Genomic DNA, 17,170 nt, shown 5'->3' with positions numbered 1-17,170 from the left:
CTTATTGAGGGTTTATTATGTACCAGGCACTGTGCCAAGCACTTTCTATGCATTATTTCATTTGTTTTTCACAATAGCCTTATGTAAACAGCAACAACAGCAAACAACCTTTTTAAAGATGAGGAAGGAGAAACTCAAGGAGGTTGTGACTAGCCCAAGAGGGGGAGATGGGATTTGGGAACCCAGTTGACTCTAAAACCCACACTCTTTACCTCTACCCAGCACTCACTGCCCCTGCTCCCAGCACAGGCCCTGCCAGCCAAAGGGTCCCCTAGGCACCACCAGCCAGCATGTTTCAGCCTCCCAAGGATCTGAGAGTCTCAGTAACCTGGAACTGGATTTTTTTTCCCCTCCATTATCTTCTAAGAGGCCAATAATTCCAACTGGGGATTTGCTGAAGCACATCCAACGGATGAAACAGGGATCACACAAAAATACTGGAGAGAGACTTGATTTTGCTCCTGCCCCTGCCATGAAATTGCCATATGAACCCAGGCAGATTGAATTCCCTCTCAGGGCCTTGGATTCCACACCTGCTCAGATTCTGAGTCTGGTCCAGGGCAGAAACCTGTAACATGCAAAATCCAAGAGTATCAAAGACTAAGTGATGGGCCCTTGACCATACTTGCCTCAATGGAAGAAGGCCTGCCAATTTGAAAGTGCTGGATCTCCCCACCATCCACTCAGGTCTCACCTTTGGTGAGTCTGTTATAGTGCTCACCACCCTCAACATCTGGTCCAGGACCCACTTAGGACCTCCCTGTCAGGCTGTGGCCCTTCACCAGCATGCCCTCAGAACAAACCCTCGCTCATCAAACATAATCTTGTGTTCCTTCTGATCACTCCTTTGAGATGACTTCCCCTCGCTCATTTCTTCCCAGACACCTCCCTCTTCTTTCCTCAGCCCACTATTGCTCCAGGAATGCCATTATTTTTTTTTCTCCTGGCATATGTCTAAATAGTATAGGCTGGCTTCCTCCTGGAACACACAATTTTCTCCTGGCCTACTTGGCGTCTTCTGTTTTTTTTTGGCTACTTTTTGTTTTGCTTTGCTTTTGTCACATTTTGAAAGAGATGGAAGGAACTTTGAGGATCAACTAGTTCAATTACCACATTTTATGGAGGAGAAAACTGAAACTCAGAGAGAACATATGACTTGCCTAGGGTCATGTAGTTACACAAGGCAGAGCCGATATGCTATCCAGGTCTGTCTGACTCCTGGGCCACTGCTCATTTACTCAGCTCCCTTGCCCTTTAAGTAAGGTCTTAGCCCTGCAGCCACCATCATCTGCCCCATTCCAAAGGTACCCACTGTCCATGTCACACTTCAGGGCACTGATTTTATTTTTTAGTTGCTTCCCAGGTGTTTATCTAGTTTTCTCAACAGCAAAGTAATCTGGGTGACAGGGAGATAACTCACTCCTCTCACTTAAATGAAGTACAAAGAGGGAAGTGACTTGCGTAAGGTCATTACAGATCATTAGTGGAAGAATAGGGAATAAGATTGAGGCCTCCAGGGTGTACGCTCATACTATTTCCACTACACCCTGAGGCATCATCTTTCTTTCGCTCCTGTTTTTCCCCTTCTATACTCTACTGGAATTTTTCATTCTTGCTCCTTCCCATCTTCTTTATATTCTTCTCTACCTTCCTAACTTTTGCATTTTTCATAAACCTGCTGGATTTTAGAGCTGTAAAGGACCTAAGGGATTTTTTAGCTCTACCTATCACTTAACAGATGAGAAAACTGAGACGAGGAAAGAGGAAGTAATTTGCCTGAAATCAGACAGCTAATTAGTGGCACAGCTGGACTCAAGTCCAAGTCCCCAACTCCTAGTTCAGTGCTCTTTCAACCATTCTTTTTCTGCTTTAGCTTTGTTACTATGGTCCATCTTGGTTAACAAGCCACCCTCCTCCACAGCCCAGCAAGATTGACAACTACTCAGGCCCAGGGTCACACTGTGTCCCTGGAGAAAGGTGGAAAGAGCAGAGAAGCCGGTAAACACCCACATCCTACCACATCTCATCCTGGGAGGCCCCCAGCCTGGCCTTGCCGGGAGTGGTGACTATCAAGTATATGTTGAGATAAAGCCATAGCCTCCCAGATTCTCGGTTCATGGCCTAGACAGTGGCGTCAAAGCCGGAGTCAGCTGCAAAACGAGGTCAGTTCACTGTCCTCCCAATGGAAAAATCTTGTAAAATCAATAGCACTTACAACGTCAACAGACCCAGAGACCTTTCCTCTGTTTGTTTTTTCCTCCTGTGCTGCTCTTTCTCACCCACCCTGCTCTGAAGGCACATGCAACTCAGGAATCTGGCAAGGGATGCTGCAGAGGCTAGCTAGCACACAGCTTCCAGAGTCCCTAAAGCTATGTGGGAGAGGGGGTATGCTGAGGTATCAGTGACTTGCAAAGACTCTCGCCAAGGGACTCTTGGCTTCCTCAGGTGATGCTGGTCAGGTCCAAGCCCCTCTCTGGTGATTGGCACCTGGTTTGGAATAAGTTCCAGTAGAAATTCTGGAAGCTCAGCCCTGACCCAAATTTACCACACTGGGCCTGCTCTAAGAAAGAGAACAACTAGAAAGTCAAGTTGACAACACCACGGGGTCTTCCTGCACTGGGAAGTGTCTAAGGCCTTCAGACTGGAGTAGATGTTGGCTGTTTTCCCAGACACCCCAAATGGGTGTACCCTACCTTCCCTCCATATACACAGAGGTTGGCTGGCCCTATGTTGTTATTTGCATGGTGACAAAAGGGCTTCTTCTTACTGCTCCCAAAATGGTCTTACCATAGAGCCTGATTTTAAATAAAATCCTTTATATGAAAGTATATTGAATTTATGCCAGATTGGATCCATTTGACAAATATTCATTGAGCACCTACTCTGTCAGACACTGGTAGGTTCTATCAACTGTGTTTTGTGCTATTGAAGACTATTGCATGTTGGGGACAATTAAGGTAGCATGTATAAATTCCACCCTCAGCGATGCCGGAAACATGCAACATGGCCACCAGGGCTGAAACAAAGAACAGCCTAAACTATAATCAGCCTTCTTCATGGAAGTAATAGTAGTTCGAGCCTAAAGTTCGCGCCAAAAGTACTAACCGTACATCTGCCCTCTGCCCTAGCAACAGCAGTCACCAATCCCAAATCATCCCTTTGTCCTTATTCACCCAATTAGAGATCGTCACCTATTCCTACTAGCTACCCCCTCTCCTAGAGTATATATATACCCAGCCTTTTCAATAAACGTTTGCAGCTTGATCAGAATATTTGTCTTGCTGCCATTCTTCGCGTCTCTTTGTCCCATTTCATTCTTCCCTCACAGGAGTTGATCGTCCTGCCGGCCGGGACAATTGCACACCATGAGCTCCCACCAAGCACACAGGGCCAACTGAAATAGCAAATTTGTTCCTACCAGATAGAGGAAGCTTGGGGATGAGATATGGAAGGTGGGTCCGGAGAGTTAGCAGGCATGAGAGTATTGGAGTATTGAGACCTAGGCATCTGGAGTAGTGATTTGGGAGATTCTCCTTCCATATAAATTCCGACTAGGAACAAGTATTGACCCCCAGGAAAGTTGTCCTGGGAGGCTGAAAGAGGCAAAAGTGAGGGCAATCTCAGGGCATTCCATAGCTAAGGGGCAACTGTACTCTTTGCCCTGAGTCCTAGCAGCAGGGATCCCTGTCTGTTGGTCTCCCAAGCAAGGTAAAGGACAAGACATTTTAGAAGAAGCAGCTCTCTTTATTCTGATATATCGTTTGGACACCTCAGTGTGGTACCATTGCCAGTCAGGATGCATCCATAGCATTTAAAGGCAACTTAGTAGCTCTTCAATGGAAAGTTTTCCTAGTTATACACCTCATCTCTTAAATGCATGAACTAGATTTCACAGCTCATCTTCTCTGAGGCAAGGTCTTGGCTCTGTGCCTGTTTCCCCAACCCTGCCCTCTGGGTGATCTTGCTCAAGGACGCCAAGGGAGTTGGTGGCAGGGACTGGGACCAGAGCCCAGGTTTCCTGGATCCTGGCCTGGCAGTCTTGCCACCAGACCCCACTGCTTTTCTCTCTCCTCTCTTGCCCTTTGTGCTATGTCTGCAACCCTGGAGGCATATGTCCCACCCTTTCTAGCTTTCACTGGGCGAGATGTTACTTCTAACATTGGTCAACAGTTCAACTATATGGGGCATAGGGAGTCTGGTTATCTGCTGCCCCTGGGGCCAGGCCTAGGCTTGGGGTGGGGGTGGGGACTGGAGGACAGGCCACTTTGCTGGTCTGAATGCCACGAAGCTGCATCGCTAAGGCAGTCACTTTTGCACAGGGGGCCCCAAGTGCAGCCCTTGAGCTTGGCTTCCCAGAGCTAGGGCCAGGTCACTGTGGGGTCCCCACCCCCAGCCTTGTTGCTATGACACATGGTTCTACAAGTGCTGAGCGGCATTGTCAGGGCCGGATGCAAACGGCACGCAGCAGGGTCTAGCTGTGCGCCAGTTGGCCAGCTGACATTTCAGGGTCCAAAGAGCTTGTGTGTACTGGACAAGCTGTTTATTGTGGTCTTGGCACTGCCCGGCCCTTCAGAAAGCAACAAATGCTCCCAAACTGGGAAAGGAGAGGAAATAAGGAGTCAGCCATAGCCAAAGAAGACCTGGAATCTCCTCTCTCACACCATTTGCTCCGTGCAGCTGACATGGTGCTGGTGCCAACCATCGGAAGTGCCCCTGTGAGGGAACTGGAGGGGCCAAGCCCCAGAAACCAACTAGATCCCAAATCTTGTGAATGCTCATACAGCCTTCTTTTGACTGCCCAGCTATCAGGCTGCAGATCATGGAAGGTTGAGTAATCAGTATTTGGACTAGGAATGAGAAATCTTGATGTCATAAGACTGTAGGCTCTCTCTCCACATACACATACACATACAGACACACACACACATACAGACACATGTCCTCAGGGAGATTGTCTAAGCAGGCTGTGATAGAAATGGTCCCTATGAGTCCAAGCTGGGTCTTTTCAGATACATGCAAGGTTGACAAAACTCTGGGGGGAAACGCAGCAAGGGCATATCTGTTAGAAGCATAGGGTGGAGTGGAAAGGTGAGACAAGGAAGACCCCAAATGAGTGAAACAAGGAAGCGAAATCCAAAGAAGTTGTGAGGAAGGTGGAGCTTCCCAGAAGACATTTAGTCCCATGCCTAGGAGCTTTGTCTATGGCCTGAGGGGATGCCCAACTTGGGAGAGACAGAAACAGGAATAAGGGCTTGAAATCTCCCTTGGGCTCTCGACTCCTGTACCGTGTTTCACCCAGACTGGGATTGCCAGAGCCGAAATAGACTTGCCAAGGAGTCTTCTGAGGGTCTTGACAGGGTCTTTGGTTTGTCTATGGTCAGCCCAGGTATATGTGGTAGACCCCCTCGAGCAATCACGCAGGCATACACAAGGTAATGATAAACAACTGGAGCTACATTTGCTTAGTGTCTACTTTGTGCCAGTCATTGTTCAATACATTTTATAGATATATTTCAATGAACTCTTTCCAAATCCTACAGGGTAGGTATTACTCGTATCATTCTCAGTTTACAGATGAGGAATCTGAGGCTCAGAGAAGTTAAATAATTTACCCAAAGTACCCCAGGTAGTAAATAGTTGAATAAGGATTCAAATTGAGGTCTATCTGGCAGCAGAGCCTGTGCTTATGACACCACAGGGCCACTTGGGACTAAGCATAGAAACGTACAAGAAGCCCCACGGAAAGAGAGAAAAGAGGGATAGGAGGAAAGATCAAAGAGATTGGCCTGGGAGAAGAACCATGATGGTGGAAGACAGTGTGAGAGGGAGGATGGGCAGCTGAAAACCCACTAGATTCCAGCATATCTAAATTTGCCGCCGCACCCCTCTTGATAATCCTCATGACTCCTGACATGGTGCCTGCCATCTCACTGGAACCCTCAGTAAAACTCTGTTAAAGAACGAATAAGCCCAACATAGCAATCTTGGGGAACACACACAGACCAAGTTACTGCCTCTCACTTGTTAAGACCTAAACTTTAAAGTGATTTTCCCAAGAGTCTAGGTTATCAGACATTACTTAAGCCCCCAGCACATGGCAGGCATCAGGCACTGAGGTTAGAGAGAGGAACACCACAGGGACCCTGCCCTTGAAGCTTGGCTAGGCCTCGGGTGGTGGGGGAGGTGTTTTGTTTGCCTTGAACCATCTCCAGGAGTCAAGTGAGGCGAGGGTTGCAGGCTGTATGGAGAGAATAGAACAAAGTCCCTGGGCCTCCACAGGGATGGGGCTGCTGCCTTCAGCTCCTGGAGCCCAGCACTGCTGCTCACAGAGCTAGGCAGCCCCAGTTGGTCCCATTCTCCAGTGGGTTGCTTCTAGCTTGGAGCAGCCTCTCAGGACTGTGCTGGCCACTTTAGTTGGTAAACTGTGACCCTGAAATGGGTCAGAGCTGGGAGAAGGGTTGAAGCCACAAAAGGTTACCCTTGCTCTCACTCTCCTTCAGTTTGGCAGTGGGACCCCCACCCCTACACCAAAGCAGGGAGAACAGCCTTCTTCAGAGCTCTCCTCCACCCCTTCATTGTTTCCTCCCCTCTGGGGAACCCAGGGCTTAGAGAAATTAATCCAAGTAATTAACTAATTAATGAATATGGATAGCAAAGTTGCTGAGGTTGCTGGAAAACACCCTGTTGCCACCAACACACACAGCCCAGCCAGCCACTTGCCTCCCACCATGGGAGAAAAGCCAGCTAAGGAGGGACTACTCTACTATATCTCTCCAAGGCTCCAGCTGCAGCAGAAGTACTCACTGCCCAGCAGCCCCTTGCCCAGTGCCAGGAGCCTGGCCTCTGGGCAGCACATTCCATAACAAGGACAGCCCCACCCCCACCCTCACCCCCAGCTGTGATCTTGCTAAGTCACTCAGCTTCAAGGGCACTCTGTGGTCCAAGGAAGACTGTCTGTGGGTTCTCCCAATGCAAAGTGCAAGGCTAAAGGAGATAGAGGATGGAGATAAGAGAAGGGGAGAGAAAAGGAGGAGAGACAGAGAGGCACACACAGCTGGCAAGAGCCCATCTCCAGCTGTTGGGCGGGCTGTTTCCTTTGATAAAGCACTTGGCAGTACTCCCAGTTCTGTAGTTTCTGGCCTGCAAAAGCACACCCGGAGCACGAGCCCGCCCGTGGGAGGACTTCAGCCTTGCTTTGTTTTCTTTCTTTTTTTTTTTTGTAGGCTTTAGAAATGCCCCTCCCTTTCCAAGGAACCTTGTCCCTCCCCCATACCTAAGTGAAGTGAGTTGTGTCAGTAGGTGATGTGGGCTGGGCCAGTAGGGTGTCTTGACATAGCCGTGTTCAAGAGCCTGGGGCAGGTGTGTGATGATGCTTAGGCATACACTTGCAGGCATATGTATGTCAGTGTGTGTGTGAGTGTGTGACTGTGTGTGAGAATGTGAGAGAGAGGGAGGGAGGGAGTTTGTGAAACTGTATGCTTGTTTTTCTGAGAGTTTCTGCTTGTTTGTTGTGGATGACACTGCCTTCTGTGTGGCACATTATCACATTTCTCCCAGCCTAGGCTCTTCCAGATTACTAATGTTCCCTGGGAAAGGACTGGGAAATACAGGGAGTCCCAGTGTCATGTGATCACACACGAACAGCAATTCCTCCCTCCAACCACTGGCTTTTGGAGATTGTTCCACCCACCCTCTGTAAAATGAGGACCAGTGCTAATGGCCCCCAAGGTCTCTTCCAGCAATAACAGTGTGTGGCAGGGCCCCTTCCCTCTTCCTTTCCCCCAAGGCTCATTTACAGCCTAATGACAAACCTCCCTACCCCCACCAAACTTTGGTTTGAGAAGCCCCTACAGGGCCTCTGTCTGAGTTTCTTAGATTCCTGAGGGGAACCTGATCCCACCCAGGGATCAGCATGGGCTCTTCTAATCATCCCCGAGAAATCCCTACTCCTTGGAAGCCCCAAGAATAGCACCCATTCCCACACACGGCCAGCCCCACAGTGCTGGGGAACAGAGGGGACCTTTCTGGGTCAGTTCTTGCTGCTGCCAAGGAGGTCTGGTCACCAAACCTTCCCCAGCCTAGCAGGAAAAGGTGGCTCAAGCAGAAGCAACAGAACTTCCTCTTGCCAGCCTGAGATGAGCAGCTCAGGGTTTCTGGGGTCCCAGGTGGCCATGAATATTGACCCACCAACTGACCTGTGGGCCCACACCAGAGTGGTCATTGGTCTTCAGGTACAGGAGAAACCAATTTGGAAGAAGCAAACACAACACACACAAAAAAAACACAGACTGGGAACTTTGGACCAGTTTCCAAACTGAACGTCCTCAAAGGTCTCTTGTTTTCCCCCCAAATAAAAGTGTTTACCCAGTAAGAAAAGGAAGGACACACAGACTAACAGGGCAGCAGAGCTAGAAGGTGCCTTAGGGATCATCTAGTCCAGTCATTTCAAGTTACATATGGGGAAATCAAGGCCCAGAGGGGAAAATACTTCCAGTGCTTAGCAGAAGAGCTGGGACTAGAAGTCAGGGCAGTGTTCCAAAGACTTCTGGGGTTCTGGCCATGATTAGAAGGAGATATACCAACCTGACGCCCAAGTAGGAATGTGAGGGCCTAAAACCAGTAGATCCAGGTGCAGAGTTAGAGTGGGCAGTGCAGCCTGGTGAGATCATCATGAGGCTGGTAGGGGACTGTGAATACTCTCTCTTTTGCCTGTCAACAGATAGGCCTGTTGACAGCTGTTGGACCAGGTGAGCATCAGCCCAAGGGTTCAATACCAAGCTGAGTTGGGTTGGGGAACCCTGCTTGCCTTCACCCATCCTAGAGTGTCCTTTCTATTGTGGGCTCGTGCTCTGGGAGAAGATGGAAGCACAGTCCTAATTTTTTCCACTAGTTGAAGGGGTATGGGGCAATGTGGGGACAAATTCATTGTATGTGGCCTTTGACACTCCTTTGGAATTCAAAGTCCATCTTGCTTCCTCCAAGCCCAGCTGTAATACTCCAGCTGAGATCTGTGTATGTACCCTGAAATGAACATGGAAGAGAAAGTGGGTGTATGGGAGTTGTCTAGCAGCTTCTACAAGATAGGCCATGGGTAGCTCTCAATTTTGAACAAGCACTGGGATCAGATTGTAGGCAGATAGCAAGATCCACAAAGCTGACCCCCGTATACTCAGGCCAAAATTAAATTGACCATGTCTGTGCTCAAGTTATGGGCTGAGGCTGAAGCTGAGGCCACCAATACTGCTGCCCCACCCTCTCTGACGTGGCTAACCCTTCACTACTGCAGGCCACCAACCTTTCACTATGGCCAGTGTGGAGATATCACATGCTGCTTTCTGAGACAGGGTGACTTGGATGTCTAGGAGAAGCACCATTAAAATAAAGAACTCCACATGGAAGACATTCATGTCCATTACTTTCAATACTTAAAGCATGCTGGGAACCTACTCTAACCACCTCCATTCCCCTTGTTCTTGCTGAGGAGTGTGATAGACAGTTAGAAAAGAACCCTTCTTAACTTCCATTCATGAAACCCTGGGCTAAGACAGTTGCATCTTCTACCTAATTCAACCTAATGCCAGAGTTCTTCATTTTATGGGACATTCTGGTATGCATTATAGTGCATCTGTGGACATGTTTCTTTAGAATTGTTCTTGAGTGATTTCTCTGCATGTATTCCCTCTCCCCATCTTGACTCAAAGCTCCTCAAGGGTGGGAAGTATATATTTTTCTTCCCCTCCTTCCTCTTCCCTCCTCCTGTGGTACCCAGTACAGTGGTGTGGGCACAATCTCAATAGTGCTTGTTCAACTCAGTGACAACAATTGGGGAAGCCAGTATAATTTCTGAATTCATCTGCAAGTGTATCCAGTGATGACGGAAATCTGCAGCTGGATGTTTCCATTGCAGCAAAGAAAGAGCTATTCTTGAAGGGAGGGCCACCCAAAGCCAGCATGTCAGTTGACTTAACCACCCCCTCTCTGTCCCATCTTGCTGAAATAATAAATAGGCTGTTGGGACAAGGGTGGGGTGCCTCACATCAAGTGGCCATTAAGCCCAGGAGCTAGGCATTCCATTTCCCAGCATTCTTTATTCTGTTTCATCAGTTTCTTTGGCAACTAGGTTGCTTTGTGGGTTCCCTTCCAGAAGTGGCAGTATTCCTGAATCCAGCTACAAGTCTACTTTGGATCCAGAGTGAGTTATTGACAGGAAATTATTTGAAATTAGATATCATGTTGGTTCATTAATATTTATTAACATATCCCTTGTTTACAGATTTATTTATCAGAAGATATAGAGGGATCGGTTTTGATAGTGGACACATTCATTTATGGATGGGAACCCTGATAGACTTACTTATCCTAAAACATTCAAATCAGAACTGTCTCCAGGTTTACTCTTCTCTCCTACATTGAAGGGGGCCCTTGCTTCAAAAGTGACTTCACAGACTGAGTAGCTAAAAATCTTTAATTTCCAACAGGAAGAAAACAAAGGTTGCCTGGAGACATGTGTTACAGCTAAAACTGAGAATTTAGTTAATATCTCTAAAGAATGAACCACTCACTACTTACCAAATCATTAATTAGGGTCATGTTTGCACTTCAATTGTCAGCTCCAAACATCTGTTTGTTTAAACCTAGGTCACTTTAGTTTATTACCATTATAGCCACTGGTGAGATAATCTGCTTAGATTTCACAAGTATGTGTGAATTGCTTACCTCAGCCACTATTTTCACAGAATAAGAGTTCTCTTGAAGGCACAGGGTCAGACTAAAGAAAATAAATGATTTCCCTTTTTGAGAGAACTAAAAACAAGGTTTTCATTAATTCACCAAAATTCTAGGATTGAATATCTATATTACATTTCTTAACTATGTTAATCTGTCCAAGGGTGACCCATAGGATTTTCATTGATCCAAGAACAATCTTTAGGCAGACATTTCATTGGCTCAGAGATTGTTTCCCAATAATTGAACTCCATGTTCCCTTAAAGGAGGAGTCATTCCCACCTTGTTGTAAAAGACTGCAGATTGCCTGAGAGGTGGGATGGGAGGGGATGAGGATGATAGCAATTATGAAACAGAGATAGGGGAGATATATGATGGAAAATATCTTCCGTAGAAGAAGGAAGCAGAGACAGAGAAGTTAAGGAGGCTCTGGGAGTGGAGAAAAGGGAATAGGGGCCAAGAGGTTCTAGAATTCAGGCAAGCTCAAGGCTTGAGGATAGGCCAGAAATATACACCCTTTCAAACAATCACTATACACACACACACCCCTTCACATATATTGTCCTCACCTAGACTCTCAAGTCTCAATATACAAGAATAGACACAAAGTTGCACACACATACATCACACACACAAGAACAATAATTTTTCCAGTTGATATCCCTCAGCTGTTCCTTCACAATCACAGGTACTCCCTCACTCCCACATAAATATGTTTACTATACATTTTTCATTCATTTCTTTTGCACATAATTTAAGCAGATATTTTTTATAGATATCCACAGTACTACCAAAACCCCTCCACATGTATGCACACACATACACTCATACACATCCTCCTTTCCAACAAAGGCAAAAGGAGTTTGTGCTCAATAAATCCTTAGTGCTTTCTTCCTTGGTGGACTGAATTTGAAGGAGTGACTGTATGGGCAGGTGAATTCGAGAAGTACTTTTTCTACCAGTTCTCGGCACGGTGGAAAAGTCCATCAAGGACACTTGAAATCCCTCAGAGAGTTCACTCCCTTGGCCTATAGACAAGACACCAGCAGTAACCTTTAGTGACTGCCAAAAGCTTCTAAGATTCTCTTGGTCTTGGTATGTTAGCTGACCTTTGCAAGGAATCCTGGGTATTTTGAACTAAGAACATTTAGTATAAGACACAAAACAAAACAAAAACAAAAATCTTTCCCTGACATTTAAGAAGAATACTAAAATGTCTGCCCAAATTAACGTGGCAGGCTTGGCCTGTGACAAAATGGTGAAGAAGGAAAAGTTGATCTTAAAGTCCTCTATGTCCTCTTGGAGGCTGTTTCTTTCCTCCTTAGCACAGATGCCCTGGGACCTCATTTTCTCCCTAGCCAGGCTTACTCTGTTCTGGCAAAAGGAGACTAGGACTGGGAAAAGGCTTTTGGATTTGACTAGAAGGAAGTTGTTGGCAAGCTGAGAGGAGCAGTGAGTCTATTAGACAGAAGCAGAATGTAGTGCAACATCTAATGGTGGGTTCTGTGATCTATGTCGTGTAATCAGCATAGGAAATCTAGGGTTCAGGGAGTTTTCATCCAATTCCTGCCAGCCTGCCCATTAAAAAGTTCCAGTGTGGCTCTGCTGAAAAGCAATCAGATCTGTTATTGACACTGTTTCATTCTGAATAGCACGAAGGACTAAAGGCTTTCTTTACTCAGTTCATTAGTTAGCTAACAAGCATTTTTCAAGCACCTACTGTGCATGGAGCACAGTCCCAGACACTCGGCTGTTGCTGTTGCTGCTCCTGCTATTGAATTTCTGAATACAGACTGTTGCCAGACATCCAATTTTCTGAGTGCTTGCTCTGACAGGGAACAATGACTAATGAACCAAACATCAGGGAGGGCCCTCTGATCTCCAGCACAGAACATGCCCATAAAGGCAGAGTCTAATTTGTTCAGCAAGCAGCTGCCAATTCTTCTGGGATCTTAATTACCTGGAGCAGTTTATATGGGTGAATCCCCTCGGGAGAGAAACCCTGAACTCTGTTTTTCTCACACCCTATTATATCCCAGGCCCTATAAACGGGCTTTAACCCCCAGCCATTACACCTGGGTACAAGGTCCAGGTCGCAGCAGCTCTCCAGACGGGCATTCTGGCACCACACACAGCTCTCCTTCATATCCCTCCATACACCCACACCCACATAAACACACACGTGTGCGCGTGCGTGCATGCATGTGCACATCAGCAGTGTGTTACAGTGGAAAGCACTCTGGGTTGCAAGTTAGGTGATAGAGGTTTTGGCCCAGCTCTGCCTCTGCTTCTCTGTGTGACCTTGGGCAAGACTTTTTCTGTCTCTGGGCTTCAGTTTCCTGGCCTGTAAAATGAGGGGTTGGACTAAATGATCTCTATGGGCCTTTCCAGTTTTGGGACTTGAAATACTGCTCTATAAGCCTCAAAAGGGCGGTGTGACAAGGTCAGGACTGTACAGTGGGGATGAGACAAGGTGGAGACAGTGACTGGAGCAGGAGATGCAGTAACCACTGTCATGTAGAAGAGAAAATCTCTCTGCCTCCTAGGATTGGCCTAAACAAAAGTTCTGTACCCTTGAAGAAATACTGCACAAACATAGCTGGTCGATCTGGCGAAACTGTAGGTTCTGTTGTTCCCTTCTGCCTCAACTCCCTCCCCCGTCATTCCTTTTATAACCCTTGTTCCAACTCTTGTTTCTTTTAACCAGCCCTTCAGTGCACACTGACTAGTTCCTTTTAGCAAACTCTTCAGAGAGACCAATGATTAAATGGTTTCGAGAGTCTTGCCCAGTCTGTAAAATGTAAATAGCAGCCCCTGCCCTGGCGGGCTTCTCAGGCTTTTGAGAGGATCAGATGAGATAAAGTCTGTGAAAGTGCTTTGGAAATTGTAGTGTTATGTAAATGTAAGGGATTATTATTAATGATGGGTGGGGAGGCAGCCACATGATATGATGAGCAGAGTGCCAACCTGCCTGCTCTTCTTTCCATCTTAACTGGGCAAAGGTATTGGCATTCCCTGTCAGCCTGTAGCCAGCTAACACAGCAGTAGGGATTTGATTGTTATTTGATTAGCATTATGCCCTAATGTCCTCTAGCAGAGTTCAGAGACAGAAGATGGCATGGAATAGGGTTACTTTTTTTTCATGAGTAAACATTTGTATATCGGTATATATTTTATATTCACATATCATGTAATCATCCAAAATGTACCATCAATGCTTCACATATACCTGCACGTTTATTATCACAATCAACTTCTTTTCTTTTTTGTGAAAAATAACAGATATACAAAAAAGCAATGACTTTCTAAGTACATCACAACAATTTGTTGTAGAACAGATTTTAGAGTTTGGTATGGGTTACAATTCCAGTTTTAGGTTTTTACTTCTAGCTGCTCTATGCTACTGAAGATGTAAAGAAATATCAATATAATGATTCAGCAATCACACTCACTTGTTAAATCCTACCTTCTCTTTAATCTTTCTCCCACTCTTTAGGGGTATTTGAGCTATGCCCATTCTAACTTTTTCACGTTGGAAGGGGCTTTCAATAATATGGGATAAGGGGATGGAACTAGTTGATGTTCTGGAGAGGCTGGCCCTTCTGCATTTCAGGACTTATCTGGTCCAGGGACCCATCTGGAGGTTGTAGGTTTCTGGAAAGTTAGAAATAGGGTTACTTTTTTTTTTTTCCCCATGAGCAGGCACCAGGAATCGAACCCGGGTCTCCAGCATGGTAGGTGAGAACTCTGCCTGCTGAGCCACTGTGGCCCTCCTGGAATAGGGTTACTTTTGATATTGAGAGAATAAGCCTTAAGGTGATTGAAAAAATAAAAAAGGACCCTGTCTCTCCAACAGGAAAACCCAATTTATAGAACAGATGAAAGCAGAACTAATTTGGCAGAAGTTGGGCATTAGGGGCATGGAGCCCCAGTTTCTGGGTTCCCCCAGGGGACTGATACTGAGTTCACTCCAGTAGATCCCCAGGGCTCCAAAGGAGCACACTGGAAAACTGTGATGGTAGAACAGGAGCTCTTACCTAATGCCTACTTTTCTGGGCATCCAGGGGACAGCTGCATCCTGGGCAATGGAGGAGTTGGGGTACAGGACACAGGGGGTTCATATACCATAAAAAGGCAGATAGAGGGGATGTAACACCTTTTGTCTGCTTGGCAGTTTTGTCTAAGGTCCCAGGCCTGCACTGTCGGATTACTCTAGAATGGGTTTGCAGTTTTGGTGATCAGTGCTGGAAGGCCTATAAAACATTGGTCCAGAAAGGGTAAAACAAAGCCCCAGACCAAATGAACATGAGCAATATTCCTGCTTTCTAATTTAGCTTTGAGGAGGATGGAGTTGCTCCGCAGAATGTGTTGGCTGAAGCAGCTCCTTCCAACCTCTGGCCTAACTATGAATAACATCCCTGACTTGGTGAGGAGGAAGGAGTTGGCCAGACATTTTTAGGTGGGCTAAGGGGCCAGGCAGACAGAAACCGGCCGCCAGCCCAAGGGCCGAGTAGAGGAGGAGCAGTGGACATGGCAAGTGAGGTGGCAGAGTGAGTCTGGTGGGTAAAACTGTGGACCCAGCATTACAGGTAGGGGAGTATTGGGCCTGACTAGGATTGGGACCTAGAAACAAGAGACACAGAACAAGGAGGGTGAGCTAGGGAGTCAGAGGAATGGAGAAACTGAGAACAGATCCCTCCTGGAGCACCTGCCCTATTTTTCCCATCTTCCCACCCAAACAGCTCAGCAACAGGATGCATTTGTCTGACTAGGAAGAAATTGATTAGACACTGCAGACACAAATTTGAGGATCCAAGCTGTATAGGGGTCTATGTACCTAAGACTTTCATACACCCAGGAAATGGGTGGTTTCTGATTTCCTGAAGCATATGGAACAGTGTCAGGGATTTCTATAGAGTCACTGAAATTGTGAGGATATAATAATAATAATAAAACACCTTAGAGTAAATTATGCTGGCATCCTAGAATCATCTGGCACATGTATTTCTAAATTACCAAGGCCATTTACGAAAGATCAGGGGATCTTTCTCTAGGAAATTCTTATTCCACATGTGTCTTCCCCTGATTCCTTTTCCACATGTGGTGGCCTAGAGCTCCTTCTCAAACTGCCCTAAAGTAGTGCTACAGAGAAAAGTTTACTGTGCCAGGGCTGAGCAGGAAATGGGTAACCCAGAGCAGATGATCAGCAGCAAAAGCCATTTGTGCTCGAAGGAAACGAGAGCACTTGGAATTCCGGTGTGCTTGGGCGGAGGGGAAGAGGTCATAACATCAGCCGAGACAATTTCTGTCCTTGGTCTTCTGGAAGGGAGCATTGGGACAATCTTGGAAAATGTGTTGGATGAGAGAATTGCTTGGCTAGGGGTTACTTCCCCTGTATAAGCCTGTGTGAACACAGACACTGGGAAGGAGGTGAAAAGAGTGCTCCTGAGGGGCCTAGAGGAGAATAGAGCTCAAGAAGGAAAGAAAAGCAAATGAGCCAAAAAGAGCTTTGCAACAGACCCCTTGAAAGGACTGTAACCCTTGGTCTATTAGTAGTTAGAGCTCCTCCCTTCAAGTGAGAATGGTTTTGTTATTACAAGTAATTGCCTCCTTGCATACTCAGGTATTTAAAAAGCCAACTGAGTCAGGTGCACATGCGCAGGGATTTCTAGTTTCTTCCCCGCATCCTCCAAAAGTGTCTGCCTGGCTGGTGGGAGCAGGGAACAGAGGCCTAGGTAGAATTCAGCTACCTGATGTACAAGCTAAACTGGGAACTTAACCCTGCCAATCTTCACCCTCCCTTTGCATGGGCTTCTATGGGGGTAGAGGGAGGACATAGCCAGATGTTCCCTCCCCTGTTCCCTCTGCTAAAGTCAACCAGATCCCTAGGGATGGCCATATACATATATATAGAGAGTGGCTGCCTACATGGGATGATTTGAGGGCCAGAGGGATCTTACTCAAAAAGTTCAGCTCCACTAGCCCATCAGTGAGCCTACAATTCACACTTTCCTTATTTCTTTTGAAGGTACATGTTTAAATAGAATTACGACCTGGGTTGGGGAGCACACTGAGTTACTGCTGGTCATTTACACCTTAGCTTGAATCACTGTATTCCCATTGGCATTAGCAGAAACCAAGGCCCTGAGGAGCATGGGGTAAGAGAAACAGGGGGTCAGGGAAGTTCTGGAACATGAGTTGTTATCCTATAGGTGGGAGTTCTGAGCAGCTGGAGGTAGTTTGAGGGAGTGTGGGCTAGAAGAGAGAATGGGGGAGGAAAAGGAGTGTCAAAAGCAAATCCTACCAAGGGATCTACCTGCTTCCTGTACTCAAGATTTGGCAACTAGGTTTACAAAAAGGTAGATGCAATCTCTTTTCAGACTGAGGCATTTCCCCAGGATTCATACTCATCTCTTCCCATGTAGTACAGGGATCCAAGAACTGT

The 17,170-nt window shown here is 46.6% G+C and overlaps 2 protein-coding genes across 4 annotated transcripts in view; one reads left to right on the top strand and one right to left on the bottom strand.

The window, feature by feature from the left end:
* Positions 1 to 17,170, bottom strand: part of TSC22D3 (TSC22 domain family member 3) — a 64,882-nt gene that overhangs the window by 25,531 nt on the left and 22,181 nt on the right. The window lies entirely within an intron of this gene.
* NCBP2L (nuclear cap binding protein subunit 2 like) overlaps positions 10,120 to 17,170 on the top strand; it is a 106,231-nt gene continuing 99,180 nt past the window's right edge. The window contains 1 exon segment of the mRNA XM_077146972.1: positions 10,120 to 10,192. The gene's annotated coding sequence lies outside the window, so the exon portion shown is untranslated.

Source organism: Tamandua tetradactyla, chromosome X (genome assembly GCF_023851605.1).
Source record: "Tamandua tetradactyla isolate mTamTet1 chromosome X, mTamTet1.pri, whole genome shotgun sequence".
NCBI classification, from domain to species: Eukaryota; Metazoa; Chordata; class Mammalia; order Pilosa; family Myrmecophagidae; genus Tamandua; species Tamandua tetradactyla.
This window is presented reverse-complemented; position numbering and strand designations above follow the sequence as displayed.